This window comes from Anomaloglossus baeobatrachus, chromosome 1, assembly GCF_048569485.1.
Source record: "Anomaloglossus baeobatrachus isolate aAnoBae1 chromosome 1, aAnoBae1.hap1, whole genome shotgun sequence".
NCBI lineage: Eukaryota > Metazoa > Chordata > Amphibia > Anura > Aromobatidae > Anomaloglossus > Anomaloglossus baeobatrachus.
The window spans coordinates 655,320,610-655,348,600 of record NC_134353.1 but is presented as its reverse complement, the minus strand read 5'-3'; the positions used below and the strand labels follow the sequence as shown (position 1 = coordinate 655,348,600).

The following is a 27,991-nucleotide window of genomic DNA, read 5'->3' as shown; positions in this document are numbered from 1 at the left end:
TCACATAATAATTGACCAGGATGGTGGCCATTGAATAAAATTTGCCTAGTGGAGATTTGCCTTCAGTGGAGATGTTGACCTCTCATACACCTTGGCAACTGAAAAAAAAAAATAATTCCCAAAGACGTCCTGAGGTGTTAATGATTTATCAGTATTTTCCCTAACAATAACAATTCTACAGGTCATGCCAATTGATTTAATGAAGACTAGTTACAATTCTTGTACCTTATTTCATGTGTATACATACATGCCCAATTGCAAAATGCCTTCAGGAATGTCTATGTGAATTGTGAACTGCCCTGCTTCTCTATTGACATTTTGTTACGTTTTAGTTGTCCCAAAGTAGAAGCTGAGGAAGCCGTGTATAGTATAATTCCCTCATGGTAACGAGACCACAAAGGGCCACAAGAAGACAATCGTTCTGAGCATACAGGACATCATGTTATTGGCAGTGCATCTGCTGTTTGTACAGGACGATGTGCTGACGAGAACAATGATTTTGTTAGAGCCAACTTGGGGAGGTGGATTCAGGAAGCAGCGGGTCAAGAAGAACACAGACCAAAGGCTTAAATGGGTATTCCCTTCTCCAAGATCCTATCCTAATATATAGAAGGTGTAATAATAAGAATATAAGCAAATCCTTCCAGTAAGAAATGTAGTATAGTTATCCCGATTCACTATGTTGCTTACCTCACGTTCAGAGCATTGTAGGACCTTAGGTATCCATGGTTATGATCACCCATATAGTCACAGATGCTAATGGTCATAACCATGGATACCTAAGGTCCTGCAATGCCCTGAACATGAGCCAAGCAACATAGTGAATCAGGAGAACGATACTACATTTCTAATTGGAGGTATTTGCTAATATTATTATTACACCTACTACATATTTGGATAGGATCCTGGAGATGGGAATACCCCTTTAAAGAAAACAAGTAGCAGTAAATACAAGTTTAACAAGTTGAAATATCCACATCAGATTGTAATGTAATATAAACACACTCTAACATACCTCCCAACCAGTCCGGATTCAGCGGGACTGTACTAATTTGAGGGCTCTCTCCCGCAGTCCTGCTGTTCACTGCTCTTGTCCTGGCTCCTCCTCTCAGTGCAGTGAATAAATTAACTCAGTTCAGTGAATAAATAAAATTTCATGTGCTCTGGTTTACCAGGAGGATCCAGGCCTAGAGCTTATGAACTCATTATCCATAGGTGGAAACTCTACCATTGAGCCACTGCCTGCTCTGTGATGCATAAGCGGATTTGGTAATGTAGACCTGTATTGCAGTTTGAGAAGCCAGAAGCAGATTATCCAGTTTATATAGAGATATAGATAGATATACAGCTCTGGCAAAAATTGGTGACCACTGCAAAATTGTCACTTTTTCAGATTTTTCTATTTATAGATATATTTTCGAGTAAAATGTAAATTGATTTTTATTCTATAAACTACTGACAACGTCTCTGAACTGCCAAGCAATACATTTTGTATTTATTTTCTGAAAATGAGAAATGGTCAAAATAACAAAAAAATGCATTACTTTCAGACCTCAAATAACGCAAATAAAACAAGTTCATAATTTAGAAACAACAATATTAATAATATTTTAACTCAGGAAGAGTTCAGAAATCAATATTTTGTGGAATAACCATGATTTTTAATCACAGCTTTCATGTGTCTTAGCATACTTTCCACCAGTCTTTCACACTGCTTTTGGGTGACCTTATGCCACTCCTGGTGCAAACATTTAAGCAGTTCTTCTTTGTATGATGGCTTGTGACTATCCATCTTCTCTTTATTACATTCAAGAGGTTTTCAATGAGGTTCAGGTCCGGAGATTGGGCTGGCCATGACATGGTTTAGATGTGGTGGTCCTTCATCCACACATTAATTGACCTAGCTGTGTGGCAAGAGGCTGGAATTGAGCAGATTAAACATTGCAAAGGACGTATGAATCAAGCCGCATACAAGGTTATCCTGGAAAAACAGTTGCTTACTCCTGCTCAGGCAATGTTCCCCAACTCTGAGGACTGTTTTTTCCAGCAGGACAATGCGCCAAGCCCCACAGCTAGGTCAATCAATGTGTTGAGCCTTGTCAGCTTTGCTTCATCACTCTGTACAGACAGCGTCTATACAGAGTGAGAAGCAGGCTGACACTGAGGCCGGAGTTACACTTGCGTATGACTCGTGCAGTCTCAGATCGGCATCACCCGGCACGGACTGACACTCTCCGGACACGAGCACCTCAGTTGCAAGGAAATACATGCAACCAATTGCTCCTGTCAGGAGAGTGTGCGGCCGTACCGGGTGATGCCGATGCGACACTTGTACAGTGACAGTCAAAGTTCAGTTAACCGTACCTTCGATGATGTCATAGCCATGTGACCAGTCTGTAAGCCAATGTCTGTAAAACATTCACACCAGACTGGTCACATGCCTATGACGTCATGGAAGGTCCTTTAGTCAGTGGTGCTTACCTGGGGGGCAAAGCAATGATCAGATGCGGAAGCAGAAGTGGACAGGAAACAGAGTCTGCAGGACACGTTGCGGGACCTGTAAGTATGATCATACATAATGTTTTTTAATAATGTGCTTTTTTTTACAGCCCCTGGACCTGAACTGGACCCGAACTGTAACACGAGCTTCCCAGGAAAGCTTGTGTTCGGAATCGTGTACATGATCACTATGTGTTCGGTACGAACCCCGACCTTTATAGTTCGGGATCGCCCATCACTTTTGTTGAGTAGTAGGTGGAAATTATAGAAATCACAGGAGTCTATGAGATTATCGCAACATTAGAAATTGTATGGTGGCAAACTCCAACAGGAAACAATACATCTAGAGCTGATCGGACTTGCAAAAAACCGAGACCGGCAGGTCCCTGATAAATTTAAAAAAAAAACCAATCAACTCTGGAATCCGGTACCCATATAAGTCTATGGGGATCAGAATCCGGAAATTAAAAATGTTGGTGGAAGGGATAGGGGGGTAGAAGTGCGTGCGGTGTACTCACCGAGGCTGTGTCATCGCGGCATACTCCTTTCAGGTCACGCTTTCCCTTCCAGAGCCGACAATTGAATATTCACTGCTTTGCCTGCCCACTGGCGAGTGTAATTGGTTGCATTTAGACACGCCCCCACCCTGAGTGGTAGCGTGTCTGCTGGCTGCAACCAATCACAGGAGCCAGGACAGCCGGTGGGCGGAGAAAGCAGTGCAAGTGTCTGCGGGTCAGTATGGTGGTATAAAAATAAATAAATGAATAAAATAATCAGCGCAGGGTCCCCCATATTCTGATGCCAGCACAGATAAAGCCCACCGCTCCAGCCCCCAGCTGTCGGGCTTTATCTGTGATGGGTATCAAGAGCCCAGAGTCACACGTGCAAGGGATTTGCATGACATCACCCAGCAGCTGCACACTCTCCTAAAAGGAGCGTATAGGTACATAGAAACACATGCTGCCGACCCGCTCCTGTTAGGAAAGTGTGCGGCTGTGCCGGGTGATGCGACGCGAGACTCGCGCGAGTCCCTTGCAAGTGTAATTCCTGGCAAAACCAGGGTGTCACAGAGCCTGCAAAAATCCAACAAAGTGCAGGCCATTCTCCTCCTTGGTAATCTGATCCCACACCAGTGCAGCAGGACAGACACACCCCTCCCCCCCAGTGTAAGAGCTAAACTGGGCAGCAGGGGAGGGGCTGGAGCAGAGTGAGTTTGGAGTGTGAAGAGAGCAGACCAGGGGAGGATAGCTCCTGGCTGCTGTAAGGAAGGGAAGTGTGAGGAAGGGGCCCAAGGTAGCCGGGGCAGGGTGGTGGCCCGCCGGCACCCAGGGAAGACCCGGATCACGACAGGGGAGTGGGCTCCCGTTCCCAACTGAGGAGAGAGAGTGGAGAACAAGAGAGGAGAAAGAGACATCTGGCTGCAGGGCAAGAACAGGGGTCTGCTGCACCGTGAGTGGGATCCAAACACCATCCGTACTGAAGGCTGCGGACATCGGCAATTCCTAGTTTACCAGTGACTCTGTGTGAAATACTTGTGAGTACGCCCGTGCCCTCAGGCACCGCACTGCACCGCAGCACTGCGTCCCGCTCCCTGCATTTCCCCGAACGGGCCCCCGGACCAACTGCCCCTACCCACGGAGGGGTTAACATCCAAAGCTGCGCCCCAACACCATTCCCGGGAGTCCCGCACCTTCACCGCAGTGGTGGTGTCCACCATCAGCACAACCCGTGGGTGGCGTCACGGACAATCCCCTTTTACAATAACCCCTTTTTACAGTGGAGCCTAGGATCACAGACCGGGTCACGTCACCGTGATACTTACTGAAGTGACCCTTGGCCCGGATCTGAGTACCCCACTCCCTGGGCGACACACCGGCCTAAGACAAACCGCATGCAGATTTTTTTAATTTAAATAGTTTAAAAAAAAAAAAACAACAACGTGCGGTCCCCCCCAATTTTGATAGCCAGCCAAGATAAAGACAGCTGGGGTTTGGTATTCTCAGCCTGCAGCCGCCCGGTATTGCCGCATCCAGTTGATGGGACAATCCCGGTACTTTACCGGCTCTTCCCGAATTGTCCTGGTGTGGTGGCAATCGGGGTAATAGCAGGGGTTAATAACAGCGCACAGCTGCTACTAAACCCTAGGTTGTGATGGCACAGGCATCTATGAGGTACCTGCATCACTAACCTGTAAATGAAAGTAAATAAGTACAAATACAGAGAAAAAATACTTTATTTGGAATAAAACACAAAAACACACCCTCTTTCACCATTTTATTAACCCCCAACACACCCCTTCAGGTACGGCGTAATCCACACGAGGTCCCACAGATATTCAGCTCTGCTATGTCTGAATATCACAGCAAGTGGCCATAGAACAAGACCGCTCTCTGTGAGCTCCAGAGAATGAATGAGCTGCGCAATGAGCGGTGACGTCACTCAGGTCATTTGCGGTCACAGCTGGAGGTTCCCACGGTACTTCACCTGTGATCGCAGGTAACCTGACCTCGGGTGGAGATAACTGAGCTCAGAGACCTGCATCTCCTAGCAGAAAATCACATTTTTTTGGCCAAGAGATACAGATTTGGTGCTGAAAATTTTACACCATATTTCTGCACCCAATGTACATCTCCTGGCAAAAAAATACATTTTTTTTGCAGCGGTTTTATGATCAGGATTTTTGCAGTGGTTTTGTGCCAGGAGGTGCACATTTGGTGCTGAAGTCGTCTGCACCACATTTCAGCACCAAATTTGCACTTCCTGGCAGGAAAAAAAAAATATTTTTTTTGCATTTTTGGGCCAAGGGATGCAAATTTGGTGCTGAAACTTTTACACCATATTCCAACACCTCCTGGCAAAAAAGCACGTTTTTTATGCATGTTTTTGTTGCGGGTGTTGCTGCGTTTTTTTGCTGTGGCTTTTTCCACAGTTTTGTGCCAGTAGGTGCACATTTGGTGCTGAAATCTTCTGCACCAGATTTCAGCACCAAATTTTCATTCATTTTGTTACTTAAAAAAACAAAACAACGTGCGGTCCCCCCAGTTTTCATCCCCAGCCAAGATAAAGCCAGCTGGGGGCTGGTATTCTCAGCCTGCAGCCGCCTAGTATTGCCAGATCCATTTGTCATGATTGACTCCTGGCTCAGCTGGAGCTGAGCCTTTTTTTAGTTTCACTTCTGATGCAGGTCACGTTAGGGGTTAATCCTTCCTGCCTCGTTCTGGAGGTCAGGCTGCTTTATTAGGGCACTGTTTCTCTTGGACTTCGCCAGTGATATTTCTGGCTCTGCTGTGTTCTGCTCTTGAGTGACCTGTTGTCTGCCCTGCCCCCTCCTGACCTCCGTGTTCACCTGACCTGTTAACCTCCTCTGTTGTCTGTTTCCATCAGTGTCTCTCCTGCTGTCTCCCTGTTTGTTCCTTATCTGTTTACCTTAATTCTGTCTTGTCTTCCCACTCCCCCTCGCTTCTAGGCTCTGATTTTCCCGGCTACTGACTATTTGATTCCCTCTGACTACGTTTAGACTTTGCCCTTGTGTATTTACAAGACCTCATGTTGTGACACGGCTTTCTGACGATTCTACTGCCATCTGGTGGGCTTGACTAGTATTACATCTGCTAGGGAATTCCCTGCTCATACGTTTCCTCCACTTTTACGCCCCCTAGTGGTTTACCAGCTAACTACCTTCTCAGATAGTTTCAGTAATCCCCTCAGTCCCACATTACTGCGCTGTACTGCTATTGTACATCTTAGAGTACAGCGTGACAAAATTAGATATGACTATCCCGGTGCTTTACTGGCTCTTCCTGTTGCCCTGGTGTGGTGGCAATCGGGGTAATAAGGGATTAATAATAGCGCACAGCTGCTACTAAACCCTAGGTTAGTGATGGCACAGGTGTCTATGAGATACCTGCATCAAACACCTGTAAATTAAAATAAATAAGTACAAACACAGAGAAAAAAAACCTTTATTTGGAATAAAATACAAAAACACACCCTCTTTCACCCCTTTATGAACCCCCAACACACCCCTCCAGGTCCGGCGTAATCCACACGAGATCCCACGCCGCTTTCAGCTCTGCTACGTCTCACAGTGAGCGGCCATAGGGAATGACCGCCGGCTGTGAGCGCAGACAATAACTGAGCCGCGATGAGCAATGACTGCAGGCTGACGCTGTCACAGGCTTGGGGCACGTCTGACTGTAACCAATCACAGATGACAGGAAGGCCGGTGGGCGGGGAAAGCACGGAAAGCTGTGTGTATGCAATGAACCTATTGCGCAGTACAGGAAGTGAATGCACGACCCGGAAGCAGTTTGCCACCATGACACCAAGTCTCCATAAGTATGAAACTCTCGCTTAAAGGGAACCTGTCATCAGGAATTTAGCTTGAAACCTAAACGTTTGCCCCTCTGCAGCTCCTGGGCTGCATTCTAGCAATGTTCCTGTTGTTTATGTGCCCCCTTTCTGACCAAAATAAAGACTTTGTAAAGTGGTACCTTTTTGTATTCAGATCTTGATAATGGTACACGGGGCGGGCTCTCTGTTGTCCGTTATTCTACCTCCTGTCGTTTTAGGCCGTCCCCCATCGCTCCATTCCATACTTCAGGACTCCGCTTAGGAATACGGATATAGCGACACATGGCATTGGAAAATCCCTTGGGTTTCAGCTACCTGGGATAGCTGAGACCCTGGAGATTATGATCCGGGCCATTTCTTTCAGTACCCGATCACATGGTCGCTGTTATTAAACGAAAAACGGAGATCAGGGTAATAAAAAAGTAAATCACATTTTAAAATAATTTCTCTCTCATCTGAAATGATCAAACTTGTCGGATGAAAGAGAAGAGTCCTCACATGGTCCCCCCTCCTCTTCTTCCTGTAAAAGTTCCTCTGCTATCTCCACTGTGGTATCCAACAAGTTTTTTTCCCCTAAAATTCACCCATTTTTAGCAACACCCGGTATAAATGCAGAAGACACCTATTTTACCCCCCTTTGAGTTTTTCCAAATTTTTGTTACCATAGAAATCCTCAAATTAGTTGCCCACTAAAACAATCTATACACCCGTCAATGTATCACAAAACAACAAACCAAAACCGCAATGTGGTTCAAATATAATTTTTATTTGATATTTAAAGGAACAAATTCTGGTAAAAAATGACACCAACAGAAAGCAATCCAGAAAAAGGCGTCCGTGTGAAAAATAAATTGCTCACAAAAAATCAAACTGTACAAAGTACAATAAAGTGTGCAATAAAGTGCATATAGGTTTAGATATTAACAATATGCAATATAATAAATAATTTAAAATAATACAAAAATTATACCCATAATTAATCTGAGTTATTGCGCAAATCCACTAATGTAAAAAATATATATCACTCCAGAGATGTATTTTATATATCTATTGGACTGATCAATCAGTAATATAGCAAATATGGAGGCTTTTTACATATATAAATAAATATAGCACCACTAATAAATAACAATTAACTTTCTAAAAAACAATATTGCATGATAGAAAAAAATATATTGCAAATAACCTATTACACCAAAGAAATAGTAACTATTGCACAATTGAAGTATATCTAGCAGCAAAATCAAGGCTATATTGCACAGTCAGGGGCCAATAGAATATCAATAGCCCAATACAATGCAGGGTGATATAGAAATTGATATAGGAAATAGAAGCACCCTGCATGCATATAACAATTGTTTATACAGGGAAGATAAGAAAGGCCAGAACAAACAATAAGTGAGCAAATAAACATACCAATGTCAAACCGCAATGTTCACCACGCCAAACGCCAACCCCTACGTACGTTTCGTTACTCCTTCGTCAGGGTTCAAAGTAGATTCACAAATACAATATCCATCCATTCCTGTATCTGGATCCCTACAAATGTCCCAGAAATAGCAAAATGGGGCATTACCCTGAACATGGGGCTAGTAAAACAGTCTCCGTAACTACTGGGTGTCATGTGATGTTTAGTTCTACTCACACCTGCTGGCACGGTGGCATCAGACTCTGTTCACACTACAAAGTCTGACAGGCATTTTTAGCAAAAAAGTCCCAACAATTTACATGTGCATGACACTTTCCAAAAACTTAGCAACAACCCCATATATCGCCATTAGGCTAATGGGTAAAAAGAGATTCATGCAAAGAAGTCAAATATATTTGTTTTATTAATCACTTCATTATTTAAAAAAAAAAAACAAATACATTTAAAATAATCAGGGAACCTTGATAGGTCAGACACTCGGCAACAAGGACAAAGTTGATGCTACGTGGGCCCCGTGGATCATGTTCAGGGACTCACCGGATATGGGTCTATGGATTCACGGGGGTCAGGTATGTAGGTAATTTTCCATTCTCTTATTTCTGTACATGGAAGGTTAGCCTTGAAAATGTGGTTTTGATGTATGAGGGAGCGTCCATTCGGGTGGGAACCCTTTGTACCCTTCCCCTTTCATCTTATTTTCCCACGTTTCTGTTGTCTTTACTGTCTCTAAATTCTTCTTCCACCTCCTCTTCTTTATCTCTTTATTTTTCAACTTGTTCTTCCTATTTCACACACATACGAATTGTACTTGTTATTTTTGGTCGCCAGTGGCGCAGGTGTAGTCAAGGAACTGTGATGTTTTTAGCAGCTAGCTTGGGATATATACCCTCAACCTGCGCGCTGTGCAATTGTTTAATTATCTTCTTCTATTCTAATAAACTTTGATTTGAACAAAAAATAATCAGGGAAAAATACTCCTACGAGGAAACATCAAAAGAATTGATGCCAGAATAAGCAATATAATTATGATACAAGGCGATGCTCTTATTAGATGCAAATTTAAAGAATGTGGAAAATTATGTTCATATTTGATAACAAAGCAATACTATCTTATAATACTGCTGCAAAAATTGCAGAATTACAAAATTTGTATTTATAAGGGTAATATCCCTTTAAAGTGCAACTGCATATAAAGTGCACAATTACAGCAAAATATATATATTTATGAGGACAATATTCTTCTAATGTGCAGCTACATATACAGTGCTGGCCAAAAGTATTGGCACCCCTGCAATTCTGTCAGATAATACGCAGTTTCTTCTTGAAAATGATTGCACTCACAAATTCTTTGGTATTATTATCTTCATTTATTTTGTTTGCAATGAAAAAACACAAAAGGGAATGAAACAAAAATGAAATCATTGATCATTTCACACAAAACTCCAAAAATGGGCCAGACAAAAGTATTGGCACCCTTAGCCTAATACTGGTTGCACAACCTTTAGCCACAATAACTGCGAACAACCGCTTCTGGTAACCATCAATGAGTTTCTTACAATGCTCTGCTGGAATTTTAGACCATTCTTCTTTGACAAACTGCTCCAGGTCCCTGAGATTTGAAGGGTGCCTTCTCCAAACTGCCATTTTGAGCTCTCTCCACAGGTGTTCTATGGGATTCAGGTCTGGACTCATTGCTGGCCACTTCAGTAGTCTCCATTGCTTTCTATCAAACCATTTTCTAGTGCTTTTTGAAGTGTGTTTTGTGTCATTGTCTTGCTGGAAGACCCATGACCTCTGAGGAAAACCCAGCTTTCTCACACTGGGCCCTACATTATGCTGCAAAATTTGTTGGTAGTCTTCAGACTTCATAATGCCATGCAAACGGTCAAGCTGTCCAGTGCCAGAGGCAGCAAAGCAACCCCAAAACGTCAGGGAACCTCCGCCATGTTTGACTGTAGGGACCGTGTTCTTTTCTTTGAATGACTCTTTTTTTTTTCCTGTAAAGTCTATGTTGATGGCTTTTCCCAAAAAGCTCTACTTTTGTCTCATCTGACCAGAGAACATTCTTCCAAAACGTTTTAGGCTTTCTCAGGTAAGTTTTGGCAAACTCCAGCCTGGCTTTTTCATGTCTCGGGGTAAGAAGTGGGGTCTTCCTGGGTATCCTACCATACAGTCCCTTTTTATTCAGACGCCGATGGATAGTACGGGTTGACACTGTTGTACCCTCGGACTGCAGGGCAGCTTGAACTTGTTTGGATGTTAGTCGAGGTTCTTTATACACCATCCGGACAATCTTACATTGAAATCTCTCATCAATTTTTCTTTTCCTTCCACATCTAGGGAGGTTAGCCACAGTGCCATGGGCTTTAAACTTCTTGATGACACTGCGCACCGTAGACACAGGAACTTTCAGGTCTTTGCAGATGGACTTGTAGCCTTGAGATTGCTCATGCTTCCTGACAATTTGGATTCTCAAGTCCTCAGACAGTTCTTTGGTCTTCTTTCTTTTCTCCATGCTCAATGTGGTACACACAAGGATACAGGACAGAGGTTGAGTCAACTTTAATCCATGTCAACTGGCTGCAAGTGTGATTTAGTTATTGCCAACACCTGTTAGGTGCCACAGGTAAGTTACAGGTGCTGTTAATTACATAAATTAGAGAAGCAGCACATGATTTTTCAAACAGTGCCAATACTTTTGTCCACCCCCTTTTTATGTTGGTGTGGAATTATATCCAATTTGGCTTTATGACAATTTTTTTTTTTCATTGAAGACAAATTAAATGAAGATAATAATACCAAAGAATTTGTGATTGCAATAATTTTCAAGAAGAAACTGAGTATTATCTGGCAGAATTGCATGGGTGCCAATACTTTTGGCCAGCACTGTAAAGTGCAATCTATATAGACCGTATTCCTTAAAGGTACAATTATATATATAGGGAACAGTATTACAGCATGTATATTGGCAAAGAGATAAATGCAATCTACATGGACAGTATTTCTTTAAGATGCAATTTGTATGTTAAGAATAATATTATAACTAGTGTACAAACTTTAATTAGATGATCATGCTCAATGGCTACATAGCTGCTAACACAAATTGTAATCTAAAAGCAGTGGCTGCATGTCAGAATGTATAAAAATACCTTGATATAGATGGAATAAAGAGCTCCTGGCTTGGTGTCCTTCCACCCCGACGCACATTTCACCCATCTTTTTCTGGGGGTTTTAAAACAGGGTTTTTATAGACCAGACTTTTACAACTGTTGCAAAACCAAATTTGTTTATTTTAGTGATATTTATATTTTTAATAGGGAAGAAGTGTTGTGATTTGAAATTTTATATTTTTATGGTTTAAAAACTTCTTTTGCTTTTTACTTTAGTTTTTAGTGCCATAAAGTGAATTCAACTTGCTATTTTCTGATCCTTTATATTTCAGTGCATAGAACAAAATTTTAGTTACATTGGTTGAAAAATGATCTAGGTCCACCTAGTTCAACTTTCTACCACCAATTATATATTTTGTCAGTAAATCAATTATAACCAATAATGTTATGTTTACTGAGGAAATTATCCAGCCCTTTTTTAAAAGCTGTTATAGTGTCTTATGGTAAGGCATTCCATAATCTGACAGCTCTAACTGTAAAGAACCCTTTCTTATTTAGCTGCCGGAATCTCCTTTCTTCCACTCACAGTGAGTGCCCTCTGGTACTTAGTATTGTTTTTGGAAAGATATTTTTGGAAGAAAACACAATTTCTAAAGAAGTTCAACCAAAGTGACAGCATTGGAGGCCTTCACCAGTCGCCGACTGCTATGTTAAACTATCTGGTACTTGAACATGCGATCATTTGATTGCTTGTACTACCGTATATACTCCATAGCCACAGTATTGCCATATATAGCATAAATTAAAGTCATACGAGTGACTGCTCCATTTACCTGCCACTTTCTGAAATTGGCAGTGGCAACACACTGGTTAACAGCAGCATTCTGAGCATGGCTCTGACAACTGATTTTAGAGATCAATACCAGCTGTGTAATACAATCAGCATCTACAATACCCTCTGGAGAACACTCAACTCCTGAGCCTGCTCCACAAACTCTGACCCACACTGTGGGGTTGCCAAGGCTGACATTATAGGGGGAATCTCAGAGATGGCATTTTACTGCCCAGAAACACATCTCAGAATGCTGCCTGAGGCTAGATGCTCATTTCACCTCATGGCAGAAGCAAACTGTTTATATGTGTAGTAATATTCCTGGATAACGTGTATGTATTGGTGTTGTGTACACAAAAGACAAATAGCAAAAAAAAAATCTGAACACATTTTTGCTATCTGTACACACTGCATTAAAATAATTCTTTCTTCTGAAAGCAGCAACATAAACAGAGAGTAATTTCTGGTGTTTAAGTTCTATAAAGGAAGGGTTGAAAGAGATTGGCATATAGCCATTTTAAAATCAAGAAAATCAGTCTCCACTAACACACCGCAAATAGTCCTCTAGTCTGTTGTTGCTATCAGGTAAAGCAGCTGCAGGGAATTCCACACTTTTCACCCAGGTTAGTTAATAGAATATGCAAAAATGTTATAGGAATTAATGTAAATGCTATTACCTCATATATAAACAAAAATCGAAACTGTTGTGCGAAGCAAGCGTTGGGTACGAAGGGCATCTTTGAGCCGTTGCAGGATTGTCCTGTGTCCCCTATTATATGTTTTCTTTTCATGCTACAATTTCTGCTTAGTCATTGGATGTATTCTGCTGCATTTTATGGAACACTGTATTGGCAGAACAGGACAAACCTTTTTTTTAGCTGCTTGCTTGCTGATTCATAGAATGGGTAGCCTTGTAAATTTTTATGCATAGACATTTTTGTACAGATTTGTTTATGTAATCCAGTCTTACATTTACAGTTTCCAGCTGTCCCACCCCTGCTTTGCTGTGTGAATTCATTTTTTATATACTTGGTTTTAATGATACATTCTTTTCATGCTACATATTTTCAATGATGATTATAATTTTATCGTATATACAGAACAAAAATATAAGTGCAACACTTTTGTTTTTGCTCCCATTTTTAATGAGCTGAACTAGCTGAACTCTAAGATTTAAGACTTTTTCTATGTACACAAAACGCCTTTTCTCTCAAATATTGTTTACAAATTTGTCTGAATCTGTGTTAGGCCCCCTTCACACGTCAGTGATTCTGGTACGTATCTGCTTTTTTTTTTATACGTACCAGAATCACTGAGATACGCAGACCCATTATAATCAATGGGTCTGCTCACACATCAGTGATTTTTCACTGAACGTGTCTCCGTGCAGTGTACACGCGTTTCCGTGATTCTGCACGGAGACAAGTCCGTTTTTTTTCTGGCATCACTGATGACCCACGGGCCACACTATGGTGTGTTCCGTGAAACACGTACCAGAAAAACACTGACATATAAAATCATAAACATTTTCAACTCACCTTTCCAGCGACGCGCTGTGCAGCCTCCGCTCTCTGCAGCTCCTGCCCGGCTCATGAATATTCATGAAAGCAGGAACAGCCGACCTGGAAGTAGCTGCAGAGAGCGGTGGGCGGACGCTGCAGAGCCGAGGAGTTCAGCACGATGGAGAGCAGGAGCGAAGGCAGGACAACCCATGAACAACCCACGTGTGCCGTGAATCACGGAACACGGAGGGATATGTGCGTGTTTTACACGTCAGTGAAGAACGTCAGTGTTTTTCACTGACGTGTGGAGGGGGCCTTAGTGAGCACTTTTCATGGCCGAGATAATCCATCCACCTTACAGGCCTGGCATATCAAGATGCTAATTAGACAGCATGATTATTGCAGGTGTGCCTTAGTCTGGCCACAATAAAAAGCCGCTCTAAAATGTGCACTTCATCAAACAGCACAATGCTACAGTTGTTGCAAGTTTTGAGGGAGCGTGCAATTGGCATGCTGACTGCAGAAATGTCCACCAGAGCTGTTGGCGTGAATTGGCTGTTCATTTCTCTACCATAAGCCGTCTCCAAAGGCGTTTCCGAGAATTTGGCAGCACATACAACCAGCCTCACAACCACAGACCACGTGTAACCACTAGAGTTGAGCGATGTTCGAGGTTCGCCAATTTCATGTTCGAGTGATTTTCGGGGGTGCTCGAGATCGAACTTGAACTTGAGCTTTTTGCTAAAAGCTTGACAGTTCGAGTTACGTTCGAGAACGGTTCGATCACCAAAAGCGTGGCTTTTTACAGCTACAGTGTGCAGGGAGCCATCGCTGGCAGCCTGCGTTAAGCTCGTAGCCAAGGTAAATATCGGGTATCCAAGCAAAGCGCTTTGCTTAGTAACCCGATATTTACCCTGGCTACATGTGCAGGGAGCCGACACTTCCCCGCTCGGCTCCGACCCCTCCAGCACTCGGCATGTACACACACACACACACACTCACACTCACCTGTCCCCAGCCATAAAGTCCCCGGCACTGACGTCCTCAGCGCCACATGGCCCCGCTCGGCTCCACCCACCTCGCACTCTGCCCTCCGCACACATGGCCCCGCTTGGCTCTACCCACCTCGCACTCCACCGCTCGCACACATGGCCCCGCTCGGCTCCACCCACCTCGCAGTCCGCCGCCAGCACACATGGACCCACTCGGCTCCACCCACCTGGCACTCCGCCTCCCACACACATGGACCCACTCGGCTCCACCCACCTCGCATTCCGCTGCCCGCACACATGGCCCCGCTCGGCTCCACCCACCCCGCACTCCGCCGTCCGCACACATTCTCGGCGGCCGAGTGCTGTGAGTGATCAGCTGATCGCTCTCATTAGCCGGCCATCGGGAGATCAGATCATTCTCTCTTTTACAACAGAGTCCTACAATGAATTCTATTCTTGTCATCCGTTGTACAACGCATCAGTCACAAGCGTCAAGCAACGCATGTGACTGATGCAAAACAACGGAAATGTGAACCTAGCCTTACCTGCGGTGATGAAGTCCTGCCCTCCCGACGTCAGCGCTGTCACTGTCCTCCATGGCCGCCACTTGTCACATCTCCTCTCGCTGCCGACCCGAGACTGTCACTAGCGGTGACGTCACAGACTCCCGCGATACTTGGTTTGTGAAAGCGGCGGTCATTGAACTCAGTGACAGCTCTGCTATCAGGAGTGCAGTGATCACCGCAGGTAATGTACCTCGCTAAGATCCTGACAGCAGCGCTCGTCATGCCCTGCAGTAACCTGGGCTGACCTATTGATGTTAGCTCAGGTCACTGCACTGCTCTCCCAGCCAATATGGAACATTCTGTTCTTCATTGACTGGGACATTGACTATGGTATGGATCGTCTTGGGAACCCCTTGGATTACCCCAGACCTGGATTTGTTTTTCTTTCTAATAAATTGGTGAAAGAGGGAATGTTTTCGGGAGTGTTTTTTCAAATAAAAATGTGTTTGTCGTCTATTTTTTTTATTACCGACTGGGCTAGTAATGTCAGGTATCTGAGAGATGCCTGACATCACGAACCCCAGGGCTTGATGCCAGGTGACATTACACATCTGGTATTAACCCCATATATTACCCCGTTTGCCACCGCACGAGGGCAACGAGATGAGCTGGAGCGAAGCACCAGGATTGGCGCATCTAATGGATGCGCCACTTCTGGGGCGGCTGCGGCCTGCTATTTTTAGGCTGGGGAGAGTCCAATAACCATGGACCTCCCTAGTCTGAGAATATCAGACCCCAGCTGTCTGCTTTACCTTGGCTGGTGATCCAATTATGTTTTTTTTTTTAATTATTTATTTAATTTAAAATAACAGCGTGGGGTGCCCTCAGTTTTGGACTATCAGCCAAGGTGAAGCTGCCAGCTATGGTCTGCAGGCTGCAGCCGTCTGCTTTACCCTAGCTGGCTATCAAAAATAGGGGGAACCCCACGTCATTTTTTTTTTTTAAATTTATTTTTTTGGCTAAATACAAGGCTAAGCATCCCTTAGTGCCACATGAAAGGCACCAAAGGGTGCAAAATTACAAAATGCAGGAGAGTGGGACATTATGTGTCTTTCTGCCATTATAATGACAGAAAAGACTGATATGAAGTGTACAAGCACAGGAAAATCACCAGAGCGCTCTACACTGTGAAAAGCAGTAGAAAATGGCACTGGAGTGAACATGTGACCGCCTCATGTAGGTTGAAGCTAAGGATCCTGGGTAAATTTATGTATTTTCCCTCCTTCAGTTTTTTTGCAGTACGCAAAAAAACGGAAGGCACACGGATGACAAACGGACCGTATACGGAACGGAAACGGATACCACACGGATGCACCCGTGAAAGAAATGGACCGTTTTTTTGCGGACCGCAAAAACAGATGGGTCGTGTGAATGTAGCCTTATTCTGATCTGCCGTTTATAAACAGCAGGCAGAAATAAGTGAATAGCGCCCCCCAGCGTCAGAAAATCTTCGGGGTTTCAGGGGGTAGCTGAGACCCTGGAGATCAGGATTCAGGCCGTTTTTTCCGGTCCCCGCTCACGTGAACACAGGTATACACTCCTTCACAATAGACACTGCCGCATGCACAGTGCGGCTGTCAGCTCAGCTTCCTGTGTTGAGACATAGTGAGTGGCGGTAACCATGCATTTGTAAGCTACTGCAATGCCCTGCTCATGAGGTAAGGAACATAGTTAATCAGGAGAGCTATACTACATTTCCAAATGGAGGTATTTGATTTTATAGTTGCCCTGCTGAACGACTACCAGTTTTCACAGATTGGGTTAATTAATTTTATATTTTCATAGATTTAACTTTTCTCAACATGCTGATACCAAATATGTGTTGTTTTTCGCCAAAATTTTTTTTTACATATCTTTATTGTTAACTTGAGGAAAAGGAACTGATTAAAATTTTTTTATCGTTTTTTCTTTCTTTTACATTATTTTTAAAACTTTTCAATTTATTTGTTAGTCTCCTTAAGGATTTATATCTGTGATTGTCTGGTTGCTTCTACTATTTTCAGTAGGTACAGAAAGTAGTCATTGCCGCAATTTGGTAAATTCAAAAAAGTGAATTTTTTTCTCATTAATGTACATTCTGCACCCCATCTTGACAGAAAAAAAACAGAAATGTAGAAATTTTTGCAAATTTATTAAACAAGAAAAACTGAAATATCACATGGTCATAAGTATTCAGACCCTTTGCTCAGTATTGAGTAGAAGCACCCTTTTGAGCTAGTACAGCCATGATTCTTCTTGGGAATGATGCAACAAGTTTTTCACACTTGGATTCGGGATCCTCTGCCATTCTTCCTTTGCAGATCCTCTCCAGTTCCATCAGGTTGGATGGTGAACGTTGGTGGACAGCCATTTTCAGGTCTCTCCTGAGATTTTCAATTGGTTTTAGGTCAGCGCTCTGGCCAGTCAAGAATGGTCACAGAGGTGTTCTGAAGCCACTCCTTTGTTATTTTACCTGTGTGCTTAGGGTCATTGTCTTGTTGGAAGGCAAATCTTCAGCCAAGTCTAAGGTCCAGAGCACTCTAGAAGAGGTTTTCTTCCAGGATATCTCTGTACTTATCTTTCCTTCAATGGCAACCAGTTGTCCTGTCTCTGCAGCTAAAAAACACCTCTTTAGCATGATGCTGCCACCACCATGTTTCACTGTTGGGATTGTATTGGGCAGGTGATGAGCAGTGCCTGATTTTCTCCACACATACTGCTTTGAATTATCACCAAAAAGTTCTATCTTCATCTCATCAGACCAGAGAATATTGATTCTTATTGTCTTGGAGACCTTCATATGTTTTTTGCAAACTCTATGCAGGCTGTCATGTCTTGCACTGAGGAGAGGCTTCCGTCGGGCCACTCTGCCATAAAGGCCTGATTGGTGGAGGGCTGCAGTGATAGTTGACTTTGTGGAACTTTCTCCCATCTCGCTACTGCATTTCTGGAGCTCAGCCACAGTGATCTTGGGGTTCTTCTTTACCTCTCTCACCAAGGCTCTTCTCAGACGATTGCTCAGTTTGGCTGGACGGCCAGGTCTAGGAAGAGTTCTGGTGGTCCCAAACTTCTTCCATTTAAGGATTATGAAGGGCCTTGTGCTCTTAGGAACCTTGAGTACTGCAGAAATTCTTTTGTAACCTTGGCCAGATCTGTGCCTTGCCACAATTCTGTCTCTGAGCTCCTTGGGCACTTTTTTTGAACTCATGATTCTCATTTGGTCTGACATGCACTGTGAGCTGTGAGGTCTTATACAGATAAGTGTGGGCCTTTCCAAATTAAGTCCTATCAGGTTAATTAAACACAGCTGGACTCCAATGAAGGAGTAGACCCATCTCAAGGAGGATCACAAGGAAATGGACAGCATTATACTTAAATATGAGTGTTTGAGTAAAGGGCCTGAATACTTATGACCATGTGATATTTCATTTTTTCTTGTTTAATAAATTTGCAAAATTTTCTACATTTCTGCTTTTTTCTCCTGTCAAGATGGGGTGCAGCGTGTACATTAATGAGAAAAAAATGAACTTTTTTGAATTTACCAAATGGCTGCAATGAAACAAAGAGTGAAAAACTGAAAGGTGAATACTTTCCGTACCCACTGTACATTGCTGTATATAGTAAAGATCACTGCCTTGTATAACACCCAGGGTAGATCAAAGTATTGTAGTGTGAGGGCGGTCTTTAACCATTCCTCACACCTACGCATTACAGTACTTTGATCTGGGCTCAGCAGGGTAGATCAATGTGTGCCTGCGCATAACCGCAATGCCGTCCTGGGCTGGATAGAAGGAGGACAGATATCGTAGCAGAGAGAAAGCACCGGACCAGAAAGAAGTGACACCCATTGGACTGAAATGCCCACTAGGTGAGTATTATAAAACTGTTTTTTACATTCTACAGATCAGCTTGGGCTCTTATATACAGTATTCTGGAAAAGCTCAGTGGTGGTGGCCGCAGGTTCTAGTTGCCAAATCTGGTGACAGGTTCCCTTTTAAGAGAACGATTGCATGAATGTGTCCAAAGTGAAACATTGATAATTTTCATACAATATACATGCATCTGTGAAATATTCATTGCCAAAAGTTGTTGATGACCACTTCCTTTAGAAACTTTATGCTTGTTGCATAGTGACTGAATGTAAAGCCCAGGGGTGTGGAAAATGTTTTCTGCCAACTCAGGGCCATTTGGATATTTGTAACATTAGTTGCAGGCCATATAAAATTATCAACTTGAAATTTATTCTGCTATATCCGGTCAAGTATTTAAATAACTTGCCCCTATTGCGATTCCTGGAACTACTTGCCATTAGTGAGGCTGTGAATTTAGGTGGTTATGATGATGTTGACGTCTCATTTGAATAAACTAACTGTAAAACTTGTTTCGGGGTGTCCTTGTTAGTGGTTAATTACCCTTTCTGATACCATGGTACCGTCACACTTTGCGTATATATTTGCGTGAACATCTATGTACAATTAGTCCCTTGACCTCTCTTTTACCTTCCATGCCACTCCTGTACTCTATTTAAGTATACATTTCAGGTCCTTTGTCTGTCAGTATGCATTACTGCACATTTGATCATGCTTTCACTTTTCAGCTTTAGTGCCTTTGTCATTATGTACTGCTGTACACACATGTATTGATTTTTCTTCATCTTACCGTTTTTTATTTCTAGTGTCATCCTTTCTTGCTATTGCTACTAGAATTTATCTTTAGCCACTGGGCTATTATTCCTTAATCACTTATTCAATTTTTTGTACATTTTTCTTATATACATTTAGCAATATTTACCTCCACTAATTTTTCCATCATTATTTTTCTTCTGTAATCACTGTTAGCAACTATTTGCACACATGGAAATTGTGCTATTATACTTGGCATTATTTACCTTTATTGTTCTTTACATCATATTTTCTTTTGCTATTCACTGCCGGAAATTATTATTATTATAATAGCAGCACCATTAATTCCATGGCGCTTTATATGTGAGAAGGGGTATACAGTTGAAACCAGAAGTTTACATACACTATCTAAAAAGACACACATGCATGTTTTTCTCACTATTTGACATGAAATCAGAATAAACTTTTCCCATTTTAGGTCAATTAGGATTAGTAAAATTGTTTATATTTGCCAAATACCAGAAAAAATAAGAGAGAATGCTTTAAGGCATTTTTATTACTGCAAAGTCAAAAGTTTACATACATTTCATTAGTATTTGGTACCATTGCCCTAAAACTGTATGACTTGGGTCAAACATTTTGGATATCCTTCCTCAAGCTTCTTACAATAGTTGGTAGGAATTTGGGCTCATTACTCCTGAGAGAACTGGTGTAACAGAGCAACGTTTGTAGATCGCCTTGCTTGTACCTGACTTTTCATCCTTGTTCATAAATTTTCAAACGGATTGAAATCAGAGATTTGTGATGGCCACTCCAAAACATTGACTTTGTTATCCTTAAGCCACTTTGCAGCCGGTTTGGCAGTATGCTTCGAGTCACTGTCCATTTGGAAGACCCATTTCCGCCCAAGCTTTAAGTTCCTGGCTGATATCTTGAGATGTTGCTTCAGTATTGCCACATAATCTTCTTTCGTCATGATGCCATCTATTTTGTGAAGTGCATCAGTCCCTCCTGCAGCAAAACATCCCAACAACATGATGCTGCCACCCCTCTGTTTCACAGTTGGGATGGTGTTCTTAGGCTTCAAAGCTTCTCCCTTTTTCCTCCAAATGTAACGATGGTCATTATGACCAGACAGTTCAATTTTAGTTTTGTCAGATCACAGGACATGCCTCCAAAAATTAAGGTATTTTGTTCTTGTGTGCATTTGTAAACTTTAAACTGGCTTTTTTATGTTTCTTTTGGAGTAATGGCTTTTTCCTTGTAGAGTGGCCTTTCAGCCCATGTTGATAAAGTACTCATTTCAATGTGGATAATGACACAATCTTACCAGCTTCTGCCAGCATCTTCACAAGGTCTTTTGCTTTTGTGCTTGGGTTGATATGCACATGTCTGTCCAAAGCACATTCATCTCTGGTACAAAGAACCCATCTCTTTTCTGAGTGGTATGATGGCTGGACATTCCCAACTTCTTTGTACTTGAGCATAATTGTTTGTACAGATGAATGAAGCACCTTCAGGTATCTGGAAATTGCACCCAAGGATGAACCAGACTTGTGCAGGTCCACAATTCTCTCCTGGGATCTTAGCTGTTTTTTTTTTACTTTGTATTAAAATACATCCACAGGTGTGTCTCTAATTAACTCAGATGTGCCAATAAACCTATCAAAGGCTTCCAAAGACATGACATCATCATATGGTCTGTCCCATATTGTTCAAAGGCATAGTACTCTTAAGCCTGCTTTACATGGTACGATCGATTGTGCGATTTCACAATCGATCGTACCCGCCCCCGTCCTTTCTGCGTCACGGGCAAATCGCTGCCCGTGTCGCACAAAGTCAGTAACCCCCGTCACACATACTTACCTCTCGTGCGACCTCGCTGTGGGCGGCGAACGTCCACTTCCTGAAGTGGGAGGGATGTTCGGCGTCACAGCGACATCACACGGCCGCTGGCCAATAGAAGCGGAGGGGCGGAGATGAGCAGGATGTAAACATCCCGCCCACCTCCTTCCTTCCACATAGAGCCGGCGGCGGCCGCGGGAGGCAGGTGAGCTGGTCATCATTCCCGTGGTGTCACACGGAGCGGCGTGTGCTACCACGGAAACGATGATCAACCAAATTAAACGATATTATGGAACCTAACGAGCAGTACCCGACTCACGATTTGTGAGCGATACTGCGTCGCTAGGAGGTGTCACACAGGCCGGCATCGCCAGCGATGCCGGATGTGCGTCACAAAAACCGTGACCCCGACGATCTATCGTACGATAGATTGTCTGGTGTAAAGCAGCCTTTAGTGTATGTAAAAGTTTGACTTCGCAGAAAGTAATTCAAAAACATTCTCTCTCTCTCTCTCTCATTATTCTGGCATTTGGCAAATATAATTTTGGTCCCTAATTGACCTAAAACGGGAAAAGTTTATTCTGATTTCATGTCAGATAGTGAGAAAAACATATATATATAAAACATATATATATGTAGTGTTTCAACCGTATGTCTAAAGACAAATACTAAAAAATTAAAGCTCTTAGAAGAAGGGAAGGAATAAACAAAAACATAATTAAAATAGTGTTCATGAAGATATCAAAAACAGACAAAATTGTAGACCTGCACAAGCTGGGATGGGCTACAGGACTATAGGCGAGCTGCTGGGTGAGAAGGCAACAACTGTTGGCACAATTATTAGAAAATAGAAGAAACACAAGATGCCTGTCAATCTTCCTCAGTCTGGGGTTCCAGGCAAGATCTCACCTTGTGGGGTAAGGATGATTCTGAGAAATTTCAGTAATCAGCCCAGAACTACATGGGAGAACATGGTCAGTCACCTGAATAGAGTTGGGACCACAATCTCAAAGAGTACATTTTGTAACACACTATGCTGCCATGGATTAAAACCCTGCAGGGCAAGCAAGGTCCCTCTGCTCTTGCCAGCACATGTCCAGGCCCGTTTGAAGTTTACCAATGACCATCTGGATGATCCAGAGGAGGAATGTGCTCAGATGAGACCAAGATAGAAGTATTTTGTATCAACTCCAATCGCCGTGTTTGAAGGAAGAAGAAGCATGAGTGCAACAACAAGAACACCATAAAGCATGGGGGTGTAAACATCATACTTTGGATGTGCTTTTCTGCAAAGGGAACAAAACAACTGCAACTGTATTGAAGGGAGGAAAGATGGGGTCATGTATTGCGAGATTTGTCCAACAATCTCATTCCCTGAGTAAAGCCTGCTTTACACGTTACGATTAAGCATACGATATCTTATGCGATTGTAACCGCCCCCATCGTATGTGCGGCACTTTCAATTTGTTGAACGTGTTGCTCAAACGATTATTTGCTGTCACACGTACTTACCCTTCCATACGACCTCGATGTGGGCGGTGAACGTCCACTTCCTGGATTGGGAGGGACGTTTGGCGTCACATCGACGTCACGAGGCAGCCGGCCAATAGAAGCGGAAGGGCGGAGATGAGCAGGACGTAAACATCCCGCCCACCTCCTTCCTTTCACATTTCCGGTGGGAGCCGCGGGACGCAGGTAAGATCTGTTCATCGTTCCCGGGGTGTCACACACTGCGATCTGTGCTACCTCAGGAACATTGAACAACCTAACGTTCAATTTTTAGCAATTGAACGACGTGCATGCGATGAACGTTTTAAAGTTCAATTGCAATCGCACGTAGCTGTCACACGCTACAATATAACTTACGATGACGGATGTGCGTCACTTACGACGTGACCCCGCCAACACATGGTAAGATATATTGTAGCGTGTAAATCCCGCTTAAGAGCACTGAAGATGGGTCATGGCTAGATCTTCCAGTATGGCAATAACCCAAAACAAACAGCCAGGACAAATAATGAGTGGCTCCATAAGTAGCATTTCAAGATCCTGGGAGTGGCCTAGCCAGTCTTCAGACTTGACCCCAATAGAGAATCTTTGGAGGGAGCTGAAACTCAATGTTACCTTGTGACAGTCCTGAAACTTGAACGATCTGGAGAAGATCTGTAAGAATCTAAAAGAGTGCACCAAAATCCATGCTGCAGTGTGTGCAAACATGGTAAGGAACTACAGAAAACATTTGACCTCTGTAATTGCCTACAAAAGTTTCTGTACCAAATATTAAGTTCTGTTTTTCTATTGTATCAAATACTTATTTCATGGAATAAAATGCTAATTAATTATTTAAAAATCTTACAATATAATTTTCTGGATTTTTTTTTAAATTTTGATTGTCACAGTTGAAGTGTACCTGCGATACAAATTACAGACCTCTCAATTATTTGTAGGTGGGAAAACTTGCAAAATCTGAAGTGTATCAAATACTTATTTTCCTCACTGTATGTTATCAGAAACTCTTGTTTGGGCACACAGATGGGCTCGGAAGGAGAGGCACGCTATATGATGTTTGGAGTGCAAAATTGTCTGGAATAGATTGCGAATGGTATGGGGCATTTTTAGAGCTGCCAAGCTTCTAAAACAGCAGAAACCCCCCAAATGTGAAACCATTTTGGAAATTATACCACTCAAGGAGTTTATCTAGGGGTGTGGTGAGCATCTTGAACCCATCACTGCTTCACAGAATTTTATAATATTAGGCCATGAAAATTAAATATTATGGGAGGGTTTTTAAACAAAAATTATGCTGAAAGTCCACATTTTTAATTTTTACAGGAGTAACAGGAGAAAATAGACCACAAACTTTGTTACGCAATTTATCTTTCGTATGGCGTATGTGGTCGGAAACTACTTTTCAGGCACAGTGCAAAGCTCAAAAGGGAAAGAGGGCTTCATTAGACTGCATAATTGGCTGTTATGGTTTCCGAGTGCCATCTCACATTGGCAGAGCCCATGATGCGTAAGGACAGCAGAACCCTCAAAAAGTAATCCTATTTTACAAACTACAGCTCACAATGAAATCATCTAGTGGTGCAATGAGCATATTGACATCACAAATGTTTCAGAAAATGTTATACCATTGGGCAGTGAAGAAAAAGTAATTACATTTCTACCACTAAAATGTATTTTTGGCCCCGGATTTTACATTTTCATATGGTGGAATAGATAAAAATGATCGCACAATTATTACACAACTAGAAGGTGGCCCGATTCTACGCATCGGGTATTCTAGAATTTACGTATTGTGTAGTTAATGTATGATTTTTGTTATATATATATATATATATATATATATATATATATATATATATATATAGATGTTGTTGTGTGTAGTTACCAAGTGTTTGTGTAGGGCGCTGTACATGTTCTGGGTGTTGTCTGGGTGTGGCGGGGGGTGAGAGCGGTGTTGTATGTGTGTTGCGTTGTTTGTGGAGCGCTGTGTGTCTGTAGCGTTGTGTGTGTGTCTGTTGTGCGGTTTGTGTGGGTGTGGTGTGTTTTGGGGGGAGGTATGTTTTGTGCAATGTGTGTGTGTTGCGTGGTATGTGCGTATATTTATGTATGCCGCGGTGTTTGTGTGTTGGGTGTTGTGTGTGTGCAGCGTTGTCTGTGTGTGTGGGTGTCTGTGTAGGGCGGTGTTTGTGGTTCCCAGTGTGTGTGTGGTGTGTTGTGTGTGTGTGTGTGTTGGGGGGAGGTGTGCACCTCCCATCGTGTTCCATCCCCCATGCTGCGCACTCCCAAACGTGCTCCATCCGCCATGCTGCGCACTCCCAAACGTGCTCCATCCGCCATGCTGCGCACTCCCAAACGTGCTCCATCCGCCATGCTGCGCACTCCCAAACGTGCTCCATCCGCCATGCTGCGCACTCCCAAACATGCTCCATCCGCCATGCTGCGCACTCCCAAACGTGGTCCATCCGCCATGCTGCGCAGTCCCAAACGTGCTCCATCCGCCATGCTGCGCACTCCCAAACGTGCTCCATCCCCCATGCTGCGCACTCCCCATCGTGCTCCATCCCCCATGCTGCACCAGCATCAGCCTCTCTGCCCTCAGCATCAGCCTCTCTCCTCCCAGCATCAGCCTCTCTCCTCCCAGCATCAGCCTCTCTCCTCCCAGCATCAGCCTCTCTGTCCCCAGCATCAGCCTCTCTCCTCCCAGCCTCAGCCTCCCCCAGCCTCAGCCTCTCTTCTCTCAGCCTCCCCCCTCCCAGCCTCCCTCCTCCCAGCCTCCCCCAGCATCAGCCTCTCTCCTCCCAGCCTCCCCCTCCCAGCCTCCCCAGCATCAGCCTCCCCCAGCATCAGCCTCTCTCCTTCCAGCCTCCCCCAGCATCAGCCTCCCCCAGCATCAGCCTCTCTCCTCCCAGCCTCCCTCCTCCCAGCCTTCCCCAGGATCAGCCTCTCTCCTCCCAGCCTCCCTCTTCCCAGCCTTCCCCAGCATCAGCCTCCACCTCCCAGCCTCCCTCAGCATCAGCCTCCCCCAGCATCAACCTCTCTCCTTCCAGCCTCCCCCAGCATCAGCCTCCCCCAGCATCAGCCTCTCTCCTTCCAGCCAACCCCAGCATCAGCCTCCCCCAGCATCAGCCTCTCTCCTCCCAGCCTACCTCCTCCCAGCCTCCCCCAGCATCAGCCTCTCTCCTCCCAGCCTCCCCCAGCATCAGCCTCCCCCAGCATCAGCCTCTATCCTTCCAGCCTCCCCCAGCATCAGCCTCCCCCAGCATCAGCCTCCACCTCCCAGCCTCCCCCAGCATCAGCCTCCGCCTCCCAGCCTCCCCCAGCATCAGCCTCTCTCCTCCCAGCCTCCCCCAGCATCAGCCTCTCTCCTCCCAGCCTCCTCCAGCATCAGCCTCTCTCCTCCCAGCCTCCCCCAGCATCAGCCTCCCCCAGCATCAGCCTCTCTCCTTCCAGCCTCCCCCAGCATCAGCCTCCCCCAGCATCAGCCTCTCTCCTCCCAGCCTCCCCCAGCATCAGCCTCCCCCTCCCAGCCTCCCCCAGCATCAGCCTCCCCCAGCATCAGCCTCTCTCCTTCCAGCCTCCCCCAGCATCAGCCTCCCCCAGCATCAGCCTCTCTCATCCCAGCCACCCCCAGCATCAGCCTCCCCCAGCATCAGCCTCTCTCCTCCCAGCCTCCCCCAGCATCAGCCTCCCCCAGCATCAGCCTCTCTCCTTCCAGCCTCCCCCAGCATCAGCCTCTCCCAGCATCAGCCTCTCTCATCCCAGCCACCCCCAGCATCAACCTCCCCCAGCATCAGCCTCTCTCCTCCCAGCCTCCCCCAGCATCAGCCTCCCCCCAGCATCAGCCTACACACTCCCAGCCTCCCCCAACATCAGCCTCCCCCTCCCAGCCTTCCCCAGGATCAGCCTCTCTCCTCCCAGCCTCCTCCAGCACGCCGTGCTCCTCTGCCAACACTCACAGATCCAATCGCATATTCACACACACACACACACACACCCGATCGCATACACTCACACCCACCCGATCGCATACACTCACACACACCCGATCGCATACACTCACACACACCCGATCGCATACACTCACACACACCCGATCGCATACACTCACACACACACTGACGATATTGCACATACGCGCTCACTCACAACATCCGGAGCTACCGCATGCTTCAGGCCATGTGATCCTCCGGCAGGTCCTGGAAGCTCACTGCAGCACAGTATCGTGGCCGAGAAGCAAGCGATATCTCCGGATGCTGTGAGTGTGTGAATGCGATGTGATGTGTGGGTGAGGTGTGTGTGAGAGTGAGTGTGATCTGATGTGTGTGTGTGTGTGTATGTGTGTGTGTGTGTCTGTTGTTATGTGTGTGCGTGTGGATGTTCCGCTGCTGCAGGACCTTGATGCGCTGGTAACTATGCTACCATGGTTACCAGCGCATCCCGTCCCCCACTCGCACGGGAGCCCACACCAGCATACGGCGGCAAACCCCAGCAATGCGAGGGTTTGTGTCGGCTGGGTTGGCGGCGTATGCTGGTGTGGGCTCCCGGGGGTACAGTACTCACCTGGGAGTTGTGTCTCCATGTCAGTTCGGGGGATGCGTGCGGGGGGCGGGGCCAGAGCGAGCGTGCATTGCGTGAGGAGGGGGGGCGTGGCCGAGTTGCCAATACGTGCAGGGTGCCGGGGCGAGAGGCCAATCCGTGTGGGGGGCGGGGCCTGTGCGAGCGGCAGGCCAATCCGTGTGGGGGGGAGCCAGGG

The 27,991-nt window shown here is 44.6% G+C and overlaps 1 protein-coding gene across 2 annotated transcripts in view; it reads right to left on the bottom strand.

The window, feature by feature from the left end:
* The window catches only part of GAL3ST1 (galactose-3-O-sulfotransferase 1), a 113,351-nt gene that overhangs the window by 22,144 nt on the left and 63,216 nt on the right, over positions 1-27,991 (bottom strand). The window lies entirely within an intron of this gene.